Below are 23,213 nucleotides of genomic sequence, written 5' to 3'. Positions count from 1 at the left end.
AGATATGCAATTTCCAAAGCTGTCTGGTTGGGGCTTACCATTCCTCTTTTCATAGAAAACACATGAATGTTTGGTCATGTTTGGGAATTAAGAGAGATAGCAGTTGGCCTAACAAATGTTCAGTTAGCCTAACAAATGCCTAAACAAGTGTATAGTGGCCTGCTGATGCTCACCGCCACTACTCCCCCCCCCCCCCCCACCCTGGACAGATGTTGTCGGGGGGGGGGGGGAAGGGGTAGGCATATTGGATTTCATCTGCCCAACCATATTATTCTTGGAGACATAGCCTTTGCATTCACTTCCAGGCAGTGAAAGTGAGGTGGTGTCTGGTAAATATAAAAGGAGTTTATCTTTATGTGAAATCGAGTCTGAAGGCCGTACTGCGGAGGATATATGTGGAGTCATTATGGGTAAAAAAATATGGAGATAAAAAAAAAATTCTCATAGGGGTTTGCTATAAGCCACCAAACATAATGGAAGAGGCAGAATATCAATTACTGCGGCAAATAAACAAGGCAGCAAATCAGAACAAGGTGATAAATAATGGGGGACTTTAACTATCCTGATATAAACTGGGAGACTGAGACCTGTGAATATTATAAAGAAAACAGGTTTCTGACTATAGCTAAATTAAATAGACAATTATCTGTCCCAAATGGTGCTGGGCCCGACCAGAGGGGGCGCCCTACTAGACCGAATATTAACCAACAGACCTGACAGAGTAACTAATGTGCAGGTATAAGGACACCTAGGAAATAGTGATCATAATATAATACATTATAACTTGTTCTTCAATAAGGGAATCTCTCGAGGGGCCACAAAAACGATGAACTTTTATAAATATCCTAAATTCTCACTGTAAGATGTATACACCTTACGGAAATAATAGGGTCAGGAATAAAAGAAAACCAATATGGGTGAATTAAAATGTTAAGAGGGCAATAAATGACAAAAATAAAGCATTTAAACTACTAAAACAGGACAGCAGTGAATAAGCATGAAAAAGCTATAGAGAAAAATGTAAAATGTGTAAAAACAGATAAAAGCCGAAAAAATAGGCAGAAAGACTCATTGTCAAAAAGAGTTAAACTAGCCCCAAAATGTTCTTTAACTATATAAATAGCAAAAAGGTTAAAAATGAAAGTGTAGGCCCTTTAAATAATGATAAAGAAGAAATTATAAACAGGGATCAGGAAAAAGAAAATAAATTAAACTAATTCTTCTCCACTGTATTCACCGAGGAAATGAAATGCCAGGTGAAATACAGCGAGATAAGCTGAACTCCCCAGTACAGGTCACCTGTCTAACCCAGTAAGAAGTACAGTGCTGCCTACAAGAAATCAAAATAGACAAATCACCAGGTCCAGATGGCATTCACCCCCATGTACTAAAGGAATTAAGTAATGTAATAGACAGACCCCTATTTTTAATATTCAGGGACTCGATAGCAACAGGGACTGTTCCCCAGGACTGGCGCATGGCAAATGTGGTGCCAATATTTAAAAAAAAGGGTCAAAAGGTGACCCCCAGGAATCATAGACCTGTTAGTTTAACCTCCGTTGTATGGAAATTGTTTGAGAGTTTTCTAAGAGACTCCATATCATCATGGCTTTATGAGGGATCGGTCCTGTCAAACTAACCTGATCAGCTTTTATGAGGAGGTGAGCTCCAGACTGGACCAGGGGCAATCACTGGATGTCGTATATCTGGATTTTTCCAAAGCATTTGATAAGGTGCCACATAAAAGATTGGTGCAGTTTGGTGCAAGTGGGTAAGCAGCTGGCTCAGAGATAGGAAACAGAGGGTGGTTATAAATGGTACTTATTCTGATCGGGTGACTGTTAGTAGTGGGGTACCACAGGGGTCCGTCTTGGGTCCTGTTCTATTTAATATATTCATTAATGTTGTTGTAGAGGGGTTGTATAGTAAAGTAGCAATCTTTGCAGATGATACTAAACTCTGTAAAGCGGTAAACACAATAGAGGACTGTGCACTATTACAAATGGATATGGATAGGTTAGAGGTTCGGGCTGGTAAGTGGCATATAAGGTTCAACACTCATAAATGTAAGGTAATACACATGGGGGGGAAAAATCCGGGCTGGGATTATGTATTAAATGGGAGCACACTTGGCATGACTGATGTGGAAAAGGACTTGGGAGTCCTAGTTAATAGTACATTTAGCTGTAGGGACCAGTGTCGGGTAGCTGCTGTCAAGGCAAATAAAATCATGGGGTGCATCAATAGGGGCATAGATGCCCACGACAAGGAAATAATTCTACTACTGTACAAATCACTAGTCAGACCACACATAGAATATTGTGTACAGTACTGGGCACCAGTGTACAAGAAAGATATAGTGGAGCTGGAGAGGGTTCAAAGATGGGCAACCAGAGTAATACAGGGAATGGGAGGACTACAGTACACAGAAAGATTATCAGAATTAGGGTTATTTAGTTTAGAAAAAAGAAGGTTTATGGGAGACCTAATAACTATGTATGAATATATGAGGGGGCAGTACAGAGATCTCTCCCATGATCTATTTATACCCAGGACTGTATCTATAACAAGGGGTTATCCTCTACGTTTAGAGGAAAGAAGGTTTCTACACCAGCACAGACGGGGGTTCTTTACTGTAAGAGCAGTGAGACTGTGGAATTCTCTGCCAGAGGAGGTGGTCATGGTAAACTCTGTAAAATAATTTAAAAGGGGTCTGGATGCATTTTAACATTACAGGTTATGGATTCTAGATTTATAGGAGGGTGATTCAGGGATTTATTCTGATTGCCACATTTGGAGTCGGGAAGTCATTTTTACCTCGAGTATGAGGGTTGTTTGCCTTCCTCTGGATCAACTCAGTAGGGACTCATTAGGGTTATAGGTTGAACTTGATGAACTCTGATCTTTTTTCAACCTTACGAACTATGTTACTATAGGGAGAAATTGATCAAAACCTGTCCAGAGGAAAAGTTGTTGAGTTGCCCATAGCAACCAATCAGATTGCTTCTTTCATTTTTCACAGGCCTATTTAAAAATGAAAGAAGCGATCTGATTGGTTGCTATGAGCAACTCAGCAAATTTTCCTTTGGACAAGTTTTGATAAATCTCCCCCCTAATACTTTGCCAAAGCTGTCTGGTTGAAGCTTACCACTCATGAACGGTGGGTCATGCCAAAAGTTCTTGTGCATGGCGAGATTGAGAGAGATAACAGATGGCCTAAGAAATGTTCAGCCAACAGCTATTGAAGGTCTTGGCTTCTTTAACAAATATCTCAGAAGGGAAAGGAGGATGGACGCATCTGTAAGCTGAGCTGTCTATGTTTGTCACGGTATGTGAACTGTGAGTTACAACTCAAATTTGAAGGGCTAAACAACAATTTTCGAATTATAAATATGTCTACCAAAATGGGTGTCTATCTTTCGGCAACATACATTGTATCATTAGTCAGCCTTCCTATCTGGCTTTCTAATAAAATATTTAGGTTGAAAGGATCTATACGGCTTGATTATCTTTGCTTACAGTGTATATTTGACTAGTAGCATCATGGCACAAGACAGATTAACTTTGTTAACACAAACTTTATTCCCGCAATCTCAACCGTGAGTCTTTATTGATCCCTTTTGTGACAGTAGAAACTGAACGCTCAGTTTCATGTTCTTGTGTATCAGTAGAGGCCAGGCCTTGTTTCCTAGATCATTACAGTTTGATTAAAGGAATTGTCTGAGGTTAGGAATAAGATCTGCTTTTTTTGCTCAGGAACAGGACCAAAGGGTCCATAAGGTATGTAAAATGCTGCTGCTCATTTCTGTTCAATTTAATGAAATTTTTTTTTCAAATCGACTGGTGCCAGAAATAAAACATTTTCAGCCTTTCAGTAGTTATCAGCAGCTATATGCCCTGGAGGAAGTTGTATAGTTCTTTCCAAATTTAAAAAAAAAAAGTGCTCCCTACTGCCACCTCTGTCTCTGTCAGGAATTGTCCAGAACAGAAAAAAAGAAGATTTGCTTAGGGGTTTATAAACAGAGGTGACAGTATGGGGCACTTTGTCTATTTGGAAAGAATGACACAAATTCCTCCAAAGCATATAGCAGTTTATTATAGAGGTAATTTACAAATCTGTTAATCAGTGGAAATATAATTTTTTTTCTCTCTGAAATACCCCATTTAAGAACTTACGATACAAGTTCAATAAATTATCACAACATGCTAACAAAATCCTCACTAGGCTTCAATTTACATCACAACCTCCAGGTGACCACCTACACATACATATAGTATAAACATCACCTGACAGAGTATCTCAAAATCATGATTTTTTCAAAGCTAGAAAAGATAAGGAAGCATCTATTCGTACACTGGCACACTGATGTCCATACCATTCTTGTTTGGAAAAAAGCATCCAGGTTTTCATGGTTTACTCATAAACCATTGACTTGAAGAGGTGTCCTTTTTTAATATATTGTTCCACCAATAAATTAAATGGTGGCAACAGACACCTGTCAGTAAAAATACAACTCACTGTATTAAGACAAGCTTGTATGGAACAATACATAATACAGTATAGCACTAAATCTTATGTCCTCTTAACCTCTCCTTTTTAGTTTCTATTGGTCTAATCCTGACAGAATAGGGAGGAAGAATGCTATATTCTAACTTATTCTCTTCCTATCAAAACCTTAAAACACTTTGGGATTTATAGGACACTACAACCAAATCATGAAATAATCATTTTGTACACTGGTGCAGTGATATTATTCCTTGACATTGTCTCCAGAGAAGCAAAGCCCTAAGGCAATTTTACATCCTCTTATAGATGACCCTTAATCCATAAATGCAAAGTAATTTTTTTTACAAACCAACAGAGAAACGAAAAGGTTATCATCCTGAATAAGATGCTTTTACCCAGCAGGAAGTTATATGGTAATGGCCATGCAACAACTAAACAGGTAAAGCAATAGGATTTATTGTCGTTGTTGTTGTTGTTACTAACAACCAAATCTATTTCAATGTAAAAAAAAAAAAATATACAAATAGTGACCAATTTACGATCAAACAGTGCCCCACTTGTAAGGTTCTCTAATCATCTCTTAGGGGATCATGTCCAAATACTTGGCTCCATAAATTTACTGTAAATCTGTACATACAAACATTTCAGGTCCCAGCTAAATCTTTACTCTACATAAATCATTTATGAATTGTAGATGGCACACAGCTGCTAAAAAAAGGTTACATATACCGAGATGTAAGAGATGTGAATAACCCAAACACTTCATGACTGTGCTAAATATATGGACATAAAATGAATTGTAAGAGTCAGCATATTCATTTCCCCGTGTCAAGGATAGATACCGTGGAAATATGATGTAACTGGAAATATCACAACAGCAACAGACTTAAAAATTATTATTATTAATTTTATAATTTATGGAAGTTTTCCATCTCTTTAGCATAAACATCGTTGTAGCCTATGTGTATATATGATGGTAGAAAGATAAAAAAAAATTCAAAAAAGTTGTTTTAAATTACATAACGGCATGTAGAATAGAAAACGGAGGCACTCACCATTCCAATAAAATACTGTACTTTATTCCAAATGGCAACATAAAAACAGCAGGTACGTACACGAGGGACGCCAACAGGTTGGCGGCCCTCCTGTATGCACCTGCTGTTTTTATGCTGCCGTTTGGAATAAAGTTCCATAATATTATTTAAGTAATTCTAAGTACATTTATAATAAGTTAGTTGGCCCTTCACTGTGTTACTCACAGCTATGCATGCCATGCAATACCAAAAGGTAAATGTGTAGCTGCTGGTCACTGCTTACCTGTAAGTCCTTAGTCCTAAGGAGTTGTCCAGACACGACTACTTCTTCAATAAGGGGGTGTGCTAAAAAAAACTACATCTCAAATAAGTATGTATATATATATATATATATATATATATATATATATATATGTATATATATATATATATATATATATATATATATATGTATATATATATATATATATATATATATATATATATATATATATATATATAAATATATATATATATATATATATATATATGTGTATAATGTTTCCATGCCAAGAATCATGATAGTTCTCATCTGGGTCACAGTATAATGTAATGTTAACTAAATGGATTCAAGGAAATAGGGACAGGAGCCAATTTTAGCGACGCAAGCTCTGTATAGCGCCAAAGAAAATGATAGTGCTATCCCCAAAATTAGCCCCTGTCCCCATTGGTCCCTGTCCCATTATTTGAACTTCTTCTACAGAGATGACCAGATTATATTAAAAACAAGATTTCGGATACTCTGTGGCAAGTTGTTTTTAATATATAAAAAATGTGAAAAGGTGAGAAATTAGGGCACCCTAAATTATTCAATGACAGTAAACTCTTTATTTTTTTTTTATTTTTTTTTTTGGGGGGGGGGGGTGGGGGGGAGAGTGACTATAAGTCCTCTAAAGAAACTAGTGTATAGGTGATAACAGCTAATCTATAAATGGTGCTGACTCATCCCAGAGAACTCCCGTGTAGAACTTCTTGCCCTCTTTCCTCTTAGAGCAAGAAGCCTTGGGCCTTGTTTCCCAACATTGTTTTGCTGATGGTGAGAAGAATCAATATTTAGTATACCACAACCTATTGTAAGGGATGTGTTGTCTTGGGTCTCTCATCCAAAGAGTCTATATACACTAATATCCTAGTTTCCTTCCTATACCTTAACAAGATCCATAGGCACCGTGTGAAGATCCTGGGCTCAAATGCACAATTTGTAACAGAGCTCCTAATCACTGTGCGCTGTCATGTGATAAGTGTCCTCTTAACTATTAGATAGGCCGCTGGGCCCCCTACGGCACTAGAGTCCTGGTAAAATTGCAAACTCTGCATTTTGTTTAGCCAGACTAGAGCCTTGAATTTGAGAAAACACTTGCAATTTGTTTTCATGAAAGTCTTGAACCTTCTATATATATGTCTAGGGCCCATCCACACTACACTACCCTATATTGTTTTTAATGGGATTCTGCTGCACTCTGCAGAATTTGTTGGTGCCTGGAATCAGGAGTGTTTGGATTTCGGGCTCCATTGAAAGAAGGATCCTGTTCAGTATTTCGACTGAATTCCATGCAGAATGCATTGCCAACAATGGGTATGGAGCATGACATTCAAAGCGCCAATTAATTCCGGTGGTGCCCACTGCACATGGAATTTCCCCCTGAAATGTCTTAGGGCAGAAATGCCATAGTGTGAATGAGCCCTAAGAGTTCTTTTCGGAAATAACTTCACATGCAAACAAAAAACAATCCCTAAAAATGTCTAACTTTCATTTAAGTGACTAATTCCTTTGCTAATGCGCAGCATAAAACATATGATTTTTCAATTAGATTTTTTTTTACAAATGTTTCCCTTTAAACCATAAAATTAAATGAATGTTGCGTTTTATTGCAGATCAATTAACATAAATGACAACCGGATGAATGAATTGTTTTCTGAATTTCTTCACATACAAATATACTAGGATGTTAAACTGGAGGCAGCTCTTTCATTGCCAGAGGTGAGCCCCTTAAGCACTAAATACCTCTTCTGGACATGGCTAAGAAAAAACAGAAGTGCACAGGCAGACAGTCTGGCATATTATGAAAAGCTTTTGTGCCTGAATAGAAATTAGTCTAGCCTGTAGATTAAGTATTGACTGCTGGGCAAAGCATCATCATTGTAGTACAGACCACTGAGTTCTGCAATAAAAAACGCACAGTGAAATAGAATCTCTTCTATCTTGTCTATGTTCCCTTAACAGCATTGAGAAGCTCCAAAGGCCCTAAACAACCCTGCGCCTGATTGAATCAATACATATAGGAGCATTCTATCATTGATGCACTTGCATCTTTTTTGCACAGATAAAGAAATAATATGATAACTAAAAAAAACAAAACAAAAAAGAATAACAGAAAAATGCTAAAATGAATTTGGGACTTCTAATGCATAGCAATGGAAAACTTTTTTTCAGCCTGGTAAAATATAATGATATGCCATTTGAATTGAGCTTTAGTAGATTACAGTTGAAACACAGGGTGCTACAATACAAATACAATAAAACAAATGAAAAAAACTTCCATCATAAACTCAATGGCTGCCACATCCGTTATGGAACTATTAAATTCTACGCTACATCTGGGTCATACTTTAAAGGCCCCTGTCACTTTAAAATAGTTTAAATATGTTAAAAGTTTTGATCCGTTGAGGTCTCAGTGCTAAGACCTCCATTTCACTCCCTGGCCCTTTGTAATCTTCATCTCACTGCGGGACCAGCTTCTACAACGATATGGAAAAGGCAGAAGCCGAGCACTGTATCTAAGGATCAGTGGAGTTCTCATCATTGAGACCCAAAAAATCTAAAGTTTTGACATGTCTCGAAGGTTTTTTAAAGTGACAGTGCCCATTTAATGCTAGTATGGCAGTCACAAACACAACAAAATATCACCATGATACAGAGTGTTGTGCAGAAGTTACTGGGCTAAACTTTTCTTCTTTGTCCTCTTTAATGTTTGTCTCCCATACAACTGTCTTACATCTATCTAATGTGCCAATCTGTGTTGCGATAGGGAGCGAAGAGATTGCAGCCAGGTACGGGTGTCTTAGTAGACCCAATAACTACTTGACTACAGTGTCATAAATGGCCCTTGGTGGGTAGAGGATTCTCAAAGGTTTATGCACTGGAGCCCAGGAGCTAGAAGTTTCATTTACAGATATGTCCACTATACCTTTCAATACAACACAAAATACAGCCACACACAAAGACCCATCTAGCATATACATCTCTTGACATAGTATAATAAAATCATATAGTTTTAATAAGTTAGTAATCTTGTAACACCTATTTTGGGTTATGCTGAGCTCTGAGGGAAGCTTAAAAAGGACGCATCTCTATCGCATCTATCTATCTATCTATCCATCTGTCTGTCTGTCTGTCTGTCTATCTATCAATCTATCTACACAAAATGAATATGCAACAGCACTCCCATTAGATGCAAAAAAAAAAAAGACTTGGTCTTTATTCATCTAATGGGAGTGCTGTTACATATTAGTTTTTGTGTACATTGGAGGATCTGTGACCAGAATCTAGACGCTACCTGCACCCTATCATCAGCCTATAGCAGAGGGCTGCTTTCCTTTCTGCTTGTCTATCTATCTATTCATCTATCTATCTATCTATCTATCTTTTACAGTGTTTTCCTGTTACACAACTTGAAGCACTCTGGTTGGGAAACACTGATTTATTCCATATATCTATGCATTAATCTCAGTTTGATGTGTCTGTCCTAACCTTTCCTTTAGTTTAGTTAAGGACTCCAATTTCTCATGAAACCCATTCAACACAATAGCATGTCATTCAAAAGGCTTCATTTACATAAAAAATAACTGGGTGTCTACCCATCAGTAAACATAGGGAGAGATTTATTAAAACCTGTGTAGAGGAAAAGTTGTTGAGTTTTTCAGAGGAAGTGATCTGATTGGTTGCTATGGGTAATTTTTCCTCTGGACAGGTTTTGATAAATCTTCTCCATAGTGTATCCTTTTGGCGACAAAGTCTCACAAAATCTTGTTGTTGTAAAAACCTGGTCATCTCACGCCATACGTCTCAGGATACATTGGAGGAGATTCATCAAAACCTGTGTAGAGGAAAAGTTGACCAGTTGCCCATAGCAACCAATCAAATTGCTTCTTTCATTTTTCAGAGGCCTTGATAAGATGAAAGAAGCGATCTGATTGGTTGCTATGAGGAACTAGTCAACTTTTCCTTTACACAGGTTTTGATGAAACTCCCCCATTGAATTTAGAGATAAGTTATTATGTATTCCTATTCTATCTCTCTCCGTCTACAATGTTTCTTCAGAACTGACCAATTCCCCTTCACTTTTCTTCCTTTAATATTATAAAAGCATTTCTTAAAGGGGTTATCCAGGTTTTATTAACTTTTCCCTATCATGCCCCTGATGTCAAGTTATGTCTTAAGTACATTTACTTGTCTTATATTTGTGGGGTGGATCAACCCCTTTTTTTTTTATTTCATTGTACCTCCAGGTTCAGAATTCCTCCAGTGCCTGGATGACTGTTGTCTCGAGCTTCCCCAGAATCCTCTTTGGAGGCATGGATTCTGCTTGTCTTCCCTGATAAGCAAGCCCCCTGATAATGTGTGCGGTCCAGCTGTACGTGCTGCCGCCCCTGTGATCAGCTGTTGTCTCAATCTGTAAAAGATCCTGGGAAAGGCTTGAGACAACAGTCACCCAGAAACCGCAGGAATGCTAAACCTGGGGGGATGATGAAATCACAAAAATGGGTAGAACTACCACACACATGGAAGGCAAGTAAAGCACTTAAAACATAACTTAGCATCACAGGCACGATAGTGAAAAGTTAATAAAACCTGGATAACCCCTTTAAAGTCAATTTGCCCACCCCCCTATCTATTGCATATCTACAAATATATCTATAATTGTTGCTGGTGCGGAGTCATGATAAAACTCCCTGTAAAATGTACAGCAGTTTATTTATTTTTGGAGAGTACTTTAATGATACATTTCTAAATACTTTCCTAATCTTCCAGGAAGAAAGCCGTGCATTACCGCTGATATTTATGATCCTGTCTGCAGATTGATATCTAAGTTCCATTGTCTGCATTATATGAAAACGGTAAGAACCAATCCTTGTTAGCTCCAATAAATTATCTCCAATCATAGAGAGAGCTCTGCAGCCAAGTAGCTTTTAACACCGTTTCCCAGCAGTTACTTTGTAACCCAAAAAGACCTTCCTTCTAGTCCAGTTGTCACATTCCTGATTGGCTAATTAATTTCATGCAAATGCTAATGAGTTCTTATAATGAGTGGCAGGCTTTAAAAAAATGTGCACATTAATGCCCGTAATACCACCACCAACATGTTCAATCTTCTTAGCTTGTGTCATAATGCCGGTCTACAAAGCTTTTATTCTCTTGATAAGCATAGAATACAATAAGCCTATATACATGCAAATAAGGCAAATCGTAACACATAAAAAAAAATTTACATTTAAAGGAAAACTCTGCTCGTAAGTGGCACAATCAGAACTGTTATGCTCCCCTATCTGAGGACGGCATAGGATAATGGGGAATGGAGTTATCTCAGAAATATATTATTTACTCTTAATAAGCATTCTAATGTAAAGAGCTATGTAAATGATTCAAAAGCCTGTGAATGTTTTTACTGGCCCCCCGAAGGAAAAGTTTCTGGCTCGACATATAATCCCCAATCATGTTTTAAGACACTTTATTTTGCACATTTTGCATAAAATGAAAACACACAGTGAAATAGAATATGTTCTATCTTGTCTATATTCACTTAACAACATTTGAAAAGCTCCAAAGTTTGTAAACAATCCTGACCCACAAAGAGGTAGAGTTTATGGCTTGGAGTATAATCCCCAATCATGTTTTAAACTACTTTATGAAGCATGTTCTACAGAATCTTTATAGAATCTCTCTTATCTCCGTCACCCCCAAGAAATGGTGGAAAACTATGTTTCAAATTCATATCAATCTCTGTGGGTCTGGGTTCGTGCCGCTCCACTACACCAACTTGACTTACACCCTGTTTGTGCCGTCTGTGCATGTGCCTGTGCTGTTGTTTCTGGCCCATGCTCAGACTAGCTGTGACCCCGTCCTCCGACCAGCTTGTTTCAGACAATAGAGGCTGTGATGTCATGCAAATAGGAGTGGCAGAGCAGAACAAACCTGGTGGCCCAGCCCCCTGGACACTGCCACTGATTTCAAAACAGTGTTTTTACTATTTCTCAGCTAACAAGAAGTGTTCAAACAAGATCCTGGGGAAAGATCTGGGTGACGGATGCCCTTTAACAGAAGTGAGGAGCTCCAAACTCCCTTAACAATCCTGACTCCTAGAGTGGAGAGTTTCTGGCTTGCCAAATGATTCCCATTCATGATTTAAGGCACTTTATGTTGTGCGTTCTACAATTGAAATAGTGACAAAGTGAAACACAGTGAAATAGAGTCTCTTCTTTCTTGTCTTTGTTCTCTTAAGAACAACTAAGAAGCTCCAAAGTCCTAAAACAAATCTGACCCCCAAAAGGAAAGTTTCTGTCTTGGCATATCATCCCCAATCTTGTTTTAAACACTTTATTTTGCCCTTTATTCTGCAATAAACATACAAAAAAACAACCGTGAAATAGAATCTCTCTTCTACGAGAGCCCTTCTGCTCCACGGGAGGTTTCTGTCCTCCCTGAGCTCGCCTTCATACCCCAAAAAGGGAAAGTTTGGGGCCTGCCATAAAATGCCCAGTCACGTTTTAAGGATCTTTAACATTTGATCATTGATTTGAAGGGAAGCTATGGAGAGCTAGTCTTTTTCTTTCAGGAAGAGAGCTACTTTGCATCCCTGACTTTTGTTAGTTTTAGAATGGAGTCATTCTTCTGTAGACATGTAGACACACAACACGACACTCACTCCAACCAACTAACCCCCCCCCCAGTCAATTAGAGGGGAACAATATTATCACCCCTACTACTAAGGTGCTACAAAGGAACCTGCCTCTCTCCACTATTATGAAGTCTGTGATTATTCTATTTACTTCATGTCTTGATTACAGACTGAAACCAAGCCCCTTTGTCCTATGGCTGTTTCCTTTGTAATATAAAAAGGGACCATATTGAAACATTACATAATATTAAAAAAAAGCACCCTTATCCATTGTTCTGTCTAAGGATTGGATGTTGGATACATTATTGTTCTATCCAAGCCCATTTATGTGGAGAAATACAGATGGTTACATTGTATTGCCAACTTTGTGACTTTCAGTGATTTTGTGAAGATTTGGCGTCTAGAAAGTGAAAAAAAAAACAACAACAATTAATTCATTTGTTATATATTCATTATTAATAGTCTGTATATCTATAATCTGTATATATATATATATATATATATATATATGTATATATATATATATATATATACATATATATATATATATATATATATATATATATATATATTTGCTTGTTTGTTGTTTTTTATTTTTTTATTTATTTTGCTCATACACATACTACCACATACCGCATACATACGCCCTGCATCCCGAGGGCATATGGATACACCCGTGGGAATTCCGGTCCCCGCCACTAGCCGGTTGGGGACCGGATCGGGATGCCTGCTGAAATCATTCAGCAGGCACCCTGGCACATCGCCCAGGGGGGTCCTGAGACCCCTCCATGTCGGCGATCGCAGAAAATCGCATGTCAATTCAGACATGCAATTTTCACCTATTCCGGGCTGATTGGGTCTCTGGTGACCCGATCACCCGGAAAATAGCGATGATCGGAGCTGTCAGTGACAGCCCCGATCATCCCGAGGGCTAGGCGTGATTTTCATGAAATTTGGGGATTTTTCACCAAAAAAGGATGCAAGTAACGCTGAAGATTTACCACCAAAATAAAGTAGAATATGTCACGAAAAAACAATCTTAGAATCAGAATATTCGGTAAAAGCGTTTTCGCGTTATTTTTTTGTGAAGCAACGGTGGTCAGAATTGCGAAAAAGGGCTCAGTCCTTAAGGTGAAAAAGGGCTGCGTCCTTAAGGGGATATGCATACAGCATATAGAGAAATGACTCGGTGACTGCTTGGTGACTGTATATTTTGCCTAGCATTCATCTTAACAGCATGTACAAATATCCTATAAGTGTGAGCGTTTAGCTATCACTGTTTAACCCTTTATAGGCATTGTATACATCTTCTTGCTAATGATTCCCCTATTTTAAGAAAGTGTCCCATTAAAATGAGCTGAATCCGACACAGAATTTGCATACCTACCTGAATGGAAAATAATTAAATGGAAAACCCCAGATAATACTTTATGCTATTCCGTAACAAAAAGTTGTGTTATGTGAAAAAAAATAAAAATAAACTTCATCATCTGTATTCAGCAGCTGTAAGGCAATGTCACTCTGTAGCTCAAGAGAGTACGGAACAAAATTGACATAACTTTTCGGCAGTGACTCAATTAATACAGCCAGCTCAGTAAAATCATAGAGAATAAAAACTGCACCAGCCCAAAATCTCCAGTGAAATCTCTCGTGAGTAAATGGACATATATAAAAGACTCAAATACCATATATACCTTTGGGTCTTCCTAACCTTCCCAAGTATTCATGACAAAAATACAAAAAGCTAAGACTGGAAAGAAAAGCAAGAAATAAAAAAACTAAAGCACTCCTGTCAAATGTGGAGATGACAAAGAAAGACCTGTCTGTCCTCCACTTGGTAAACTCAGCATCATTCCCAACAACCCGCAGAGTTATACAAGGGAGGACTATCTGCTTGGCTATATTTATCTTACCGTACTCACCCATAATGATCCGGATGTAGAAAACTTTAAATTGACATTTAATGTATCACATGCCATGAAAATATATTTTGTATTGGTCTATCTATCCATCTCATATCTATCTATCTGTCAAGGAACTTTCCTCTTTCATATTTTTGTGTGCATATTGGCCCGGTGTGTACACTAAGATATTTTACATTGCATAGCCGGTCAGAGACACTGGTAACTATGGGCGCTACTGCTAAAAGCAGGCGCACACCGCAGTGATACGGAGTTGCATGTTTTCCCCCACCGTACCTGGCTGGAGCATGCGCACTTGAAGGTACATCCAGGTAAGCGGTTACCATGGACGCTGCGGCCAATCGACGGGAAGCCGCCCCTACACCCGGAAGTGCGATCCATACTAGCGCTATCTCACTCTCCAGGAGAACGGTGAACACTTCACTTCATATACATCGAGGACATCATGGCGTATCCCCAGGAGGTAACCACTATCACCACTGACACCACCAATGAACTTTTCACCACAGGATTTTATGGCGTCTGTGGCGACCCTGATATGCGATTCCTACTTTCGCTATATGTTATTAGCACCAATATGTAGATACATGTATGTAGGATGCTGATAAATGTATATATTATGTATGCACTGATGTTTTGATTTAATTATTTGTGGATGCATGAACATGATTATCCATTGCATTTATATGTTTTGATATGTAAATCACCTCTGTAATGAATCACATGATCATATGGGTGGTCCCAGGGCAGTCCATATATACCCTGTGTTTTTCACTATTCCTCACTTGAGAAAGCCAGCGTGAGGCTGGCGAAATGTTGTCCTCTGCACGTTATGGAATAAACCAACACTTTTGATTGCATTTGTGGTGTGCTGCATCCTATTTTTCGTATCTATTTATCTATCTCATATCTATCTATATCTCTCATATCTATCTATCTATTTATCTATCTATCATCGATTTAACTAGGTTCTATCTGTTTTTCTATCTTTCTATCTTTTTTCTATCTATCTTTCTATCATCTATCTGTCTATCTATATATCTCATATCTATTTACTTATTTCATATCCATCTATTTATTTCTTTATATATAATAAAAAACTAAAATTAATTTAAAAAATATAGGAAATAGTTTGTTTTTGTACAATCCATAATGTTCTGCAATGTTCTCTCACTTTTGTTAAGACTACTGTATTACTTCAACACATCTGAAGCCTTCTTCAGGCTCCATCTATTTATTTGTGTATGGTCATGCCTTTTAAAAGAGGTTTTCTGTGAAGCAAAAAATTTCTAACTGCCTATGGCTGATGGGTTGGGTGCCCACAACGGTGTACAGAAATGTAGATAAGTTAATCGGTATCTATTACTACTACAATCTATATGAATCCCAGCAGAATTCACACCATATAACAATAACTTTTATTGTAAATCATCTAGGAACACAAAAAAATGCCAGTGTTATGGAAGGTCCACGAGCCCAGGATGTGGGTCTCCTGGAACATGAACGAAAAACAATATACCCTGTAAAAAAGTTAAAAGTTGAAAGGTACTACTGTAGGTCTGTTTCTACAGACTCTATAAGAATATCTCACACCACCAGCCTAGATTCTAAAGTTTATATCTTGGTGCTAGAAAGGCCTATTAAAATGTATAAGGTAAGCCTAAAATCCTGATGACTAGCCGTATGTAGTCATAGGCTTATATGCACCTCTGTTTTCCTGCTGACAGGTCCATTTTAAAGGGGTTCTCCGGTGCATACACATCTTTTCCACTATCCAAAGGATAGGAGATAAGATGCTTGATCGCGGGAGCCCGCTGCTGGGGACCCCCGGGATCATGCACGCGGCACCCCATTTGTAATCAGTCCCCGGAGCGTGTTCGCTCCGGAACTGATTACAGGCGACCACCGGGCCGGCGGCGTGTGACATCATGCCTCCATCCCCGTGTGACATCATGCTCCGCCCCTCAATGCAAGCCGTAGGCCGTAGGGATTTTGACGTCACACGGGGGCGGAGGTGTGTCGTCACACGCCGCCGGCCTGGTGGTCGCCTGTAATCAGAACCGGAGCGAACACGCTTCGGGGACTGATTTTAAACGGGGTGCCGCGTGCATGATCACGGGCATACCCAGTGGCGGGACTCCTGCGATCAGGCATCTTATCCCCTATACTTTGGATAGGGGAAAAGATGTGTAAGCAAAGGAGAACCCCTTTAACTTTAATGGAAGTGTCCCTGCAGTATCCAGGCCCCACCACTACACAATGTACAGAGCTAACATTTACAGTTCCCAAACATTGTTCACATCTGGTAGTTGATCAGCTAATCGGTGGGGGTGCCTTTAGCCCCACTGATCCTATGGATGGGGCATCAATAATTTACCCCCAAAATCCCTTTAAGTCCAGTCTAATTGTAACAACAGAATATAGCGTATAACATTTTCTTTTTATTGTATTTGTTCCAAACAGTTTGATTTGAAAGCCACATGTTTTAAGTGTCAGAATTTACCAAAGCATCAAGTCATAAAGTATATGTCAAGTGTGTATTTCTGGGAATTCAAAAGGAGCCATTTAATCTTGTAGGCTATTATTTGTCAAAAGGGGACAGCATTTTTTATTTCTTTTTTTGTTCACACAAAGTAATTTCAGTCAACGTGATGACAACTAATGTACAAAAAATAAGCGTTATTGGTGGACTTGTGAATAAAATACATATTAAGTAGTCGAAAAACATTGACTTTTAGAGATTTTAGAAATAAGGTAAAATAAGTTTTAGAGACATAGAAAGACAGACATAGATAAAAAGATATAGAACGATAGATAGATAAAAAGATAGATAGATAGATAGATATCTAGTAAAGGTGTCGCAGCACACGGAGGACTCAAGTGCAAAAACTGTGGTTTATTCCATGGTAATACAGGTTAGTAATGTTTCTGCTGCCAATGCAGCCTTTGTCAAGCAACCAGGTTGCTTGACAAAGGCTGCATTGGCAGCAGAAACGTTGCTAACTTGTATTACCATGGAATAAACCACTGTTTTTGCACTTGAGTCCTCCGTGTGCTGCAGCAACCTTCCTAGATGTCTAACTTGCCTTGACCGGGGCTCTACTCGCTGCTTGCACCGCCATCATATTACTGTGGGACGTGCTGCTCTACCTTTTCTTGTGCTGTAGATAGATAGATAGATATCCAGCAAATAGGTTCAGCAGCACACCAAAAGAATTGCAAACAAGGTGATTTTTAATGTCCCATGTTCAGATACAACGTTTCAGCAGTATCTTGAGAAAGTATCTTGATATAGTTGTGGCTGTGTCTGGTACTGCAGCGAAGTCCCTTTGCCGTTAATAATACACCCTGTCCCAAATTATTATTATATTATAAATTATATTTTTCTCCTTTACCTAAATAATTAAAGTAAATAACAGTCAGCATAATTCTCATATTATCAACTATTAAGAGTACAATTTTTATTTTATTGAACAAACCTCCTAATGATAACAGTATTATTTTTTTAAACATAAAAAACTTACAATGCACTGTTCCAAATTATTACGCACATTAAGTTTCAAAACACTTTATAGGTTGTATGAAAATTGTCATTTGTTGTGTTTGCAGTATATTTACTGATAGAAAAAGCTATTTTAACATAGGACCCCTTATTTGATAGCAGCTTCACAAGTCTTGCATCCATTGAACGTGTGAGTTTTTGGACAATTTCTGCTTGAATTTGTTTGCAAGATGTCAGAATAGACTCCCAGAGCTGCTGTTTGGATGTAAACTGCCTCCCATCCTCATATATCTTTTGCTTGAGGAAGCTCCAAAGGCTCTCAATACGATTGAGGTCAGGAGAGGATGGAAGTCACACCATGACTTTCTCTCCTTTTATCCCCATAGCAGTCAGTGATGCAGAGGTATTCTTTGCAGCATGAGATGGGGCATTGTCATGCACAAAGAGGATTTTATTATGAAAAGCAGAGTTCAGCTCTCTTTCCATGATTGCAGCCCAAAACATGACTCCACCACCGGCTTGCTGATGTCACAGCCTTGTTTGAACAAGGCGGCTGTCCACCAATCATCCACTACTCCATCCATCTGGACCATCCGGGGTTGCATGACACTCATCTGTGAACAGGACTGTTTTGAAATTAGTCTTCATGTATCTTTCTGCCCAAGCCATTTCTGCTTCTGAGCATTGGCTAGTGGTGGCTGAATAGAAGGTTTATGCTCAGTTGCAAGACTCTGGAGGACTCTACACCTCAATGTCCATGGGACGCCAGAGGCACCAGCAGCTTCAAATATTTGTTTACTGCTATGTAATGGTATTTTAGCAGCTGCTCTCTTGATCTGATGCATGGATCTGGCAGAAATCTTCCTCAATAAGCCTTTATCTGCACAAACCCGTCTGTGCTCTGAATCAGCCACAAATCTCTTAATAGTGCCATGATCACGCTTGAGTTTTCGTGAAATATTTAATGTTTTCATACCTCATCCAAGAAATTAAACTATTTTACTCTTTTCAGCAGCAGAGAGATCCTTTTTCTTCCCCATATTGCTTGAAATGGTGCTCTGCTTAATAATGTGGAACACCCACCTTTAGTAGTTTTTCCTTAAATTGGGCTCACCTGGCAATATAATTATCACAGGTGTGCAAGATTATTTTCAGTGATCAAAAGAGCCCTGAGACACAATTCCATCCATGAGTTAAACTGAAAAACTAAATATTTCATCTTTATGATACTTAAATATAATTTGCATAATAGTTCGGAACAGGGTGTAAACTCTGGGAAAACTCTTTTAGTATGTAATATTACTATATGATAATATTTATATTATTTTATATATTTATATTATTTCATATTATCTAACTTTTGGGAAGATTCTTCTTAATCCTGAACTTAGTTATTTTAATGTAAATTCTAGCGTGACTTACAATAGCTGTTTGCTCCTATTTATATTTCAGTCTTTTCCATTTTCATATGTCTGCTTTAATTTCCCCTTTAAATCTAGGACACACAATATATAGTTAAGCTATATGGGGTACACCACTGTGCTATGTTACGGTTATGTCTATAGGATTTCATATGTGTTTTAAAAATTATTGTAGCAGAATAGCCCATACTAAAAATACTCCAATGACTCACATATTAAAACATGCAACATAATTACTTCTTGTTGTATTCTCAATAGGAATGTATTCAATTTATTATAAAGGTTTTGTAACAACCGCAGATGTTCTTTAGACATCTCATCAACCTACTTTTATGGGTGACGTAGAGTTGCAGCCTTTCTGCCTAAAAGAATTTTATCATTTCAAACGAGTATGCCTATGGTACATCATGTCATAAAGGGGTCACTTAAGTTAGAGGGCATTGTCACCTAAAAATCGCGTATCGGCAAATCAGTGTAAAGAGACCATCATGGAGATTCGGGAATGGCACATGGGGCTCTGAGATTCCTAAATTTCCATGACGGTCTCTTTACACTGGTTTGCAGATATGCAGTGAGTTGCAGGATCTTTCTAATTTATACTGATATTTTTTGTCTTTTTTGTTTTATGTGAGCACCACCGTCACATTGCTTCTTTTCCTCTTTATTTAACAAAAAAAAAAGAACATTTGAAAGGTAAAAATAAGTGACTGCTATGTTCAGGTACAATACAGCAAAGCTTAGGGCTAAAATTACCAAAGCCACATGCAGAAATAATTTGCTGGTTTAGTCCAAGGTTTTTTTTTTTTTTTTTTTAAAGAAGCCTCTCGTACTGGAATGTTCTGCGACCGGCACTGCAAACAAGTTTGTTTTTAATGTATTTTTTATCTTGAATACCCAAGAGTTTGGGAATGAATGTTTAACTAGGCTTTGTTTTTCTGTTTACAATAGATATCAACTTGACACAAAGGAAATATGGATGACAAGGAAGGCGGGGAAAGGCCGATATACTATGAGTTGCAGGATCTTTCTCATTTATACTGCTATTTTTTTTTTTTTTGCTTTATGTGAGCACATATGAAATTTAGGATTGTGATTTCATAGGACTTTCCTGTTAGTGATTTTTTGCATCTTTGTAATTTTTGATTTGTGCCTCCATTTGTATATTTCCCTACTTTTTTACTTTGTAAATTTCCCTACTTTTTTACTTTGTATATTTCCCTACTTTTTTACTTTGTATATAACCACGGCTGCACTGCTGGTTGATACAAAAGAGACAACAAAGGTTCCCAAATTAGTTGTGTAAGATCCCAACACCTCCTTAGGCATGTAGAAAATGATCTGTAGGGTCAGCAGCCTCTGGATCTGCTTGATTCTTGCGTCCACAGGTCGGTCATGTTAGATCCAAAATAGTGGCACAGGACAGAATCCTGAATGCTGGATATCAACAAGGTGCTTCTCCAACAAAATGGTTGGATTCAAAAGTAAAGATTAACAAATGTTTTATTGTAACTAATCCTACACATTCAAATTCTTCATCAGGAAAGTCTGAAGCTCAGGCTGTTTATTTGCGTGTAGTGCGTCTTCTTTCTGTGTCTCACCTATGGCTTCTTTCTATGGTGGTCTCTGTGTTCACCAAATGTGTGGTATATATTTTCCTCCTTGGTATATGTTGCAGTCTCTGGGGGGAGGAGGGGGGGTCTACTGTACTGGCCCTGCGGATGTGCAAAAGCTGGCACTACTTCCGAGAGGTTTTTCTCAGGCAATGCCTGTTCTCTAGTGAGCAAGTGCCAAGAGTGTTTCCCCTGTCAGTGAGGTTACCCCAAAGGCTCCTGTTGTACCTTAGCACAGTGCACCCAGTACAGGAAAAATGTTTCCCAGCAAAGACTTCCAGGTAAAAAGTTTTTCTTAATTGATTGCAAGATAAAATAATTTGAGGACATCAGTTCAGACAGTTAAAATGGCATTGAGCGTCGGCAGACAAAGAGTGCTTGACGCATAAAATGGATACCCTTTGTCCCATGGAGGAGCTCTCTGCAATACTGACCTATGTATCTGTTGATTCATTGTGAATAAAGAAGTCTGAATATGACCGGTAAGTGTGGCAAATAATCTTTATTCTCTGATGTTGTAGCAAGAAAAGCTTTACTTCACAGTCAAGAACATTGGAAAAATTTGATGGGACCAAACAATAGTAAATTCAAAAAGTTCTGCTTGTGTACAAGTTTCTTTTTGTTTCTTCTCCTCAGTGCCTTAAGGTAATAACAAACTTGAATAATAGCCATAAATCGTTCTGTGGGAGTAGTGCCTCTGCTTTTGGTGAGTAAACCATTAACCAGCCCGGCCGCCTATTTGATGTGCCGCATATGCTATAGTTAATTCAATAGGCGGTTATTTAAAGGTCATTTAAGTCTGCTTCTTTTCATCTTTATTTAACAAAAAAAAAGAGCATTTCAAAGGTAGAAATAAGTGACTGCTATGTTCAGGTACAACACGGCAAAGCTTAGGGCTAAAATTACCAAAGCCACATGCAGAAATAATTTGCTAGTTTAGTCCAAGTTTTTTTTTTTTTTTTTTAAGAAGCCTCTCATACTGGAATGTTCTGCAACCGGCACTGCAAACAAGTTTGTTTTTAAGGTATTTATTTATCTTGAATACCCAAGAGTTTGGGAATGAATGTTTAATTAGGCTTTGTTTCCTGTTTACAATAGATATCAACTTGACACAAAGGAAATATGGATGACAAGGCAGGCGGGGAAAGGCCGACTAGAAGCTAGTCACTAAATATGGGCTAATTCATTAGTACCAATAACAATGGCAATGAGCCGAGAGCCCTGGACACACTCAGCCATTTGGTTTAGTAATTTTTAATACACATTAGGCAAGGAAAATAAATATTTGATTGTATATTGATAGAAAATATTATCATAAGAGGTCCAGAAGTAGCAGTCCCATCTGACCTCTGTTTCCTAAGGAAGCCTAAGGGTGCATTCACACTGCGGAATCTTGGCTTGCTGAATTCCGCGAGCAGAGATTCCGGCTGGTGGCCGCCACCGAAGATCCTTTGGTGCTAGGGCCACGGGGCTCTGAGCCGTCACCATTGATGGCTATGCAGTGCTTGCGGAATCCGTGCAAAGAATGAACATGTTCTTTCTTTGCGTGGAACAATTTCAGCGGCGGAATTGAATTGAAATTCCGCAGTGTGAACGGGTCTCACGGAGACCCATTCACACTAATATTAAGTTCACACCGCGGAATTCCGCTCGCGGAGTTCCGCTCGTGGAATTCCGCGGGAATTACGTACTGTGAACCTGGCACAGAGCAGAAGAAGTTGCACATTTTTGTGCAAACCCCCCAGGAGCAGGGAGTCATGGGATGAACAAGAGTGTCTGCTCCTGTACATTCCAACATTAGCACTGAGTGTCACAGGAACAGATTAGTGCACCGCCGTGTTAGTTACCCCTACAAAAATGTGTCACAAAGCCCAAAAACACCACCATAACACCACAAAACAAAACAAAAACATGCAAAATGTGTATGCTATGTGAGTCTCTGTGATGGTTGTGATGTGAACTTATGCCTGTGCTGATGGTTTGTTAGCCTATTGCAATACTGAATTGATTTTATATGTTAAATAATTTGGAATTCTTAAATATTTTGGAATCCCCATAGCCAGTGAATGGAGCCATGAGTGAGCATGCGTCCTACCACTCCATTTACTCTTGGGACAACTAACCTTCATTCTCATGATCAATGGGGTTCCAATATGACCTCCATCGATTAGTTAGTGTGGATGTGTTTAATGGCATCTGTTTCCAGAATTCTCTGGTAGTGTCTAATGTTGAGCGGCATAGGCCATATTCGAATTTGCGAATATTCGCAAATATATGGACGA

General features: G+C 38.4%; 1 protein-coding gene and 1 long non-coding RNA gene across 11 annotated transcripts in view; one reads left to right on the top strand and one right to left on the bottom strand.

Moving 5' to 3' along the window:
- NRXN1 (neurexin 1) overlaps positions 1–23,213 on the bottom strand; it is a 1,474,530-nt gene that overhangs the window by 484,859 nt on the left and 966,458 nt on the right. The window lies entirely within an intron of this gene.
- LOC130362899 (uncharacterized) lies at positions 3,120–21,365 on the top strand. Its single transcript, XR_008891612.1, has 5 exons — positions 3,120–3,328; positions 4,863–4,946; positions 7,456–7,561; positions 10,613–10,698; positions 20,270–21,365. It is a non-coding gene; the product is annotated as an uncharacterized LOC130362899 (long non-coding RNA).

This window comes from Hyla sarda, chromosome 3, assembly GCF_029499605.1.
Source record: "Hyla sarda isolate aHylSar1 chromosome 3, aHylSar1.hap1, whole genome shotgun sequence".
Classification (NCBI taxonomy): Eukaryota; Metazoa; Chordata; class Amphibia; order Anura; family Hylidae; genus Hyla; species Hyla sarda.
This window is presented reverse-complemented; position numbering and strand designations above follow the sequence as displayed.